This window comes from Saccopteryx leptura, chromosome 6 (genome assembly GCF_036850995.1).
Source record: "Saccopteryx leptura isolate mSacLep1 chromosome 6, mSacLep1_pri_phased_curated, whole genome shotgun sequence".
NCBI lineage: Eukaryota > Metazoa > Chordata > Mammalia > Chiroptera > Emballonuridae > Saccopteryx > Saccopteryx leptura.
In genome coordinates, this window is record NC_089508.1 from 116141356 (window position 1) to 116145269 (window position 3914).

At 34.4% G+C, this 3914-nt stretch overlaps 1 pseudogene; it reads right to left on the minus strand.

Moving 5' to 3' along the window:
- Positions 1-771: 771 nt before the first annotated feature.
- On the minus strand, positions 772-2094 carry LOC136377159 (DNA damage-induced apoptosis suppressor protein-like; annotated as a pseudogene).
- Between the last annotated feature and the right edge of the window lie 1820 nt (positions 2095-3914).

Consider the following 3914-nt stretch of genomic DNA (forward strand, 5'->3'; position numbering starts at 1 on the left):
AAATTCAACAATTGGGTTTAGGAGACTTTTCATGAAAATGATTCAGGAGACCAAATGCTTTCAGTTTCAGGCACTGAAGGTGGTCAATTTTCTGAAAATGAAAGGCAATATTTGACTTCTGAACAAGAACCAAGTCCCAAAACTGACTCATTGAATGTCCAGCTTGAGTGTATATTATTGTAGGTGAGCTTTTGTGGTTTGTAACTACTACTGTAAGCGTATTTTTAAAATTTAACTCTTTCTTAGTTAAATATTTATTGGTTTTTGACACATTTCAGTTTCTTTCTTGGTAACATGTTTTGATCAGGAGAATTACAGGCAGCAGGGCATTTCCTTAGAACCATGGCTTGGAATCTAAGAATATCTGAAATTTCATTTCTTTCTTTCTTTCTTTCTTTCTTTCTTTCTTTCTTTCTTTCTTTCTTTCTTTCTTTCTTTCTTTCTTTCTTTCTTTCTTTCTTTCTTTTTTCTTTTTCTTTTTCTTCTTTCTTCTTTCTTTCTTTCTTTCTTTCTTTCTTTCTTCTTTCTTTCTTTTTTTTCTTTTCTTCTTTCTTTCTTTCTTTCTTCTCTTTCTCTTTCTTTCTTCTCTTTCTCTTTCTTTCTTTCTTTCTTTCTTTATTTCTTTCTTTTACTTTTTTTCTTTCTTTCTTTCCTTTCTCCTTCTGTGGTAAGAGAGACCTATTCATCAATGTCAGATTCAAGACACTCAGTAATAAGACAGTTGTTGAGACTCTGATATAACAGGGCTTCTGAATTTTTAGGTGGGTGTTTTTACATTTTTTGGATACCTGGAGTGGCTTGCTGTACTTTAATTTCAGAGGAAATTTTTGTTTTTCTATAGTTAGCATCAAGATCAGAATAAAGTCAGATAATTTCTTGAAAGCTCTTCTCATCCCATTAATTCTCATTTGGTAGAATCCTGTAACAGGAGTTGACTGTGACCATGGAACAGTCTTGGTTATCTTCAAAATCTCTTTCTGAATCCAATGGAGAGCATGTTTTTGGATACATGGAGGCAGACATGTGTTGCAAGGATAATATTTTGAAGTTTGGCTGGTGTTTTCAGAAAGTGTTCTTAATGACAAATCAGATTCTGTATGATGACTTTCTGTCAAAGACTTTCCCCATTGTAACAAAATATTCTGTGATTTTTAAAAAGTGATTTCTGTTGTAATGTTCATTTCTTTAGCACTATAATCAAAGAGATCAGTAGAAGCATTGTGGCTACCTTAATGACCAGTAAAACAGTTCTGTGTTAAATTACTATGGATATGTTCAGAATGCATGTCTTTCAATGTAGTTCTATTTCTATTTGGACTACCTCAAAGAGCTATAAGACTGCCACCTTGGTTCTTTGGCCACCTACTATATTTTTTATTTTCTAAGTTGCAAGGGTCAAAAACGTCATTATATTTTCTGGAACACAAGGCCGTAAATTTTTCACTTATTTCTAAAAGTGATTTTTCTTCACAACTGTTAAAATCTTTGATATTGAGACAAGAATGTTCACTCTCTGAAGTACTGCACGTAAGTGAAATTGCAGCCCTATGTGGTAGAATTCCGGTAGCTTTCTAAGAATAGATGTTGTTCCTAAACCTTTTGAAGATGAAAAGAAAACTGATAGATAAGCTTTTGGTAGAAATATTTAGAACTATCTCTTCTTTTTCTATTTAGAGAGATAGCCTCTGCTGTGTTAAGTGGTTGTGACTTCACAGTTAGAAAGGAAGTCATCTTTGCCAGAGTTTGCTTTGACTGTTGCTTGTGATAATCTTAAAGCTAAAGGTGTTATACGCAAGGCTCCAATATTTCTCTGGGGAGTCACAGACTTAATATTGTAGTCTTCAGGTATTTACTGATATCATTTATGCTTTCTACTGCTGGCATCTGTCTGGGTTATGACAATCTCACTTTCAATGACTGCCAGAAACTTGTTTAAGATTTCAGAGAATGGCAGATCATCGCAAATCTTGGGATTATAATCCTGGGAACCACCAGCTACCTCTTCAAGTCTGAGTGAACATCTTTCCTGAAGGCTTAAGGGGTATCAACATCATGATGCTGCTGACATCTTAGCTCATGTTGGAAATACCTATTTTTAATTTACACTGCACTGAGTTAGGGTATGTGAAAACTGAATGGCATCATGGAAACTATTGAAACCAGTGTCCTCTGCTAAGGAGATGTACTTTCTGCTCTGTTGATGAGTATCAATGGCCTTGCTTTGTTCTGAAGCTGAAATATTGTCATCTGTTAATTGCAAAAACATTGGAAGTGAGTTCAAGTAATGGGTGTCCAAACATTGAAAATTTAACTCTGCTATGGGACTCAAAACAACGAAAACAAAAACAAAAATAAAAAACAAAAAACTGCTGTCAAGGCTACATAAGCTGCTGAGATAAATACTTGAGGGTTTCAAAGCAATTAGGAGGCTACTAGGTGGGAGCTACCTTGAAGTTTTCTGATGTAAAAAGATGCAAAAGTGTCCAGAAACAGTCAATGACAGTGCAGCCTGCAATGGCCATTTCTGGTAGGACAATCTGGCAAACTACGAGCACTTTAATTTCCTTTCTGCATTCAAGGCACTGTTCTAAGAATGCATTGGAACCTGAACCTTGTCTATGTTGGTTTTCAAAATTCATCACTGCTTTATTTAATAGGTTCTAACATGCATCATTATTCAGTCTTCCTGAATTTCATTAGGATCCTGAATGTATCTGTGCAAATCAGTTTCTGCAAGATCAAAAAAAAAAAATGCATCTAAGCAGCTTCCATAAACAGTAATGCCAAAGACTTCGTTTGATTTTGTAACCTTTATGTAAAGTTTATACTGTAACTGGCATTTTCAGTTTAACCAGTAGAACCAGATTTTTGACAATTAGAAATTTTGATGACTAGGATTATCTGAGAGGAATATTTTGACAGGAAGGATATAGAAAACTTAAATTTTGGAGAGCAAGAACCAAGGCAAGAAGAAATTTTCTTCTATTAATATGTTCACATTATGGCCTTTGCTGGCAGATGTTTAGCATCTCTCAGCTGCAGCAGTTTCTGTTAGCAGTGTCCTCACCAGTAATTTTACATGACTATCAATACTGTGTGAGTGTAAGCAGAGGATCGGGACCCTGCCCAGGATATGTTCAGTCTGGACTAGATCTCAAAATTTCCACATACAAGTAACACATGTCGCTTCTTTTGTTTCATTGGCCAAAACAAGTCATATGGCCACACTGAATTACAAGAAGGCTGAAAAAATGTATTCATACCACATGTCTGAAATTAGGTAAAGTTAGAGTATTTGTGAACAGCTTTCCTGACTGCCATGGTCTATAACATCTTCTTTAGGCTAGAAGGAAATGAATATAATCTTCTGTTGTTCATTTATCAAGTACATATTGAGTGCCCAACCCTTGGAAAGCAATAGTGAACAAATTAGACTGTCTTCATGGAAATGTTTTAGAATTCTAGTTTCACATTAAATGTAGTAAGTGTAGATCTCTTTTTATTTGTTCTGTTGAAATTCATTGGGCTTACTTAATTTATGGATTTATGTATTTTTATAATTTTCAGCCATTTTCTCTCAAAAGTTGGACTATGCTCTCTTCTCTCTCTCTCCTAGAATTTATTAGACTTTTGTTAAACCTTCTCACTCTGTCTTCCAGGTCTCTATATTTCTCTATTATGTATTCTATCTTGTGTTTCTCCTGGCTTCATTCTAATAATTTTTTTTTCAGATCTATTTTAGAAGTTTACTATTTAACTCTTTAGCTTCTGTCAAATATATTGTTATTTTATTCATAGGCACTACACAGATGTCAATAATGCTGTCATACATTCTCTTTCTACCTAGGGCATCTATTGCCAGCCTTTGAGATAGTTGGGTGATCAATTTATATTGTTTAATTGATGAGAAAATT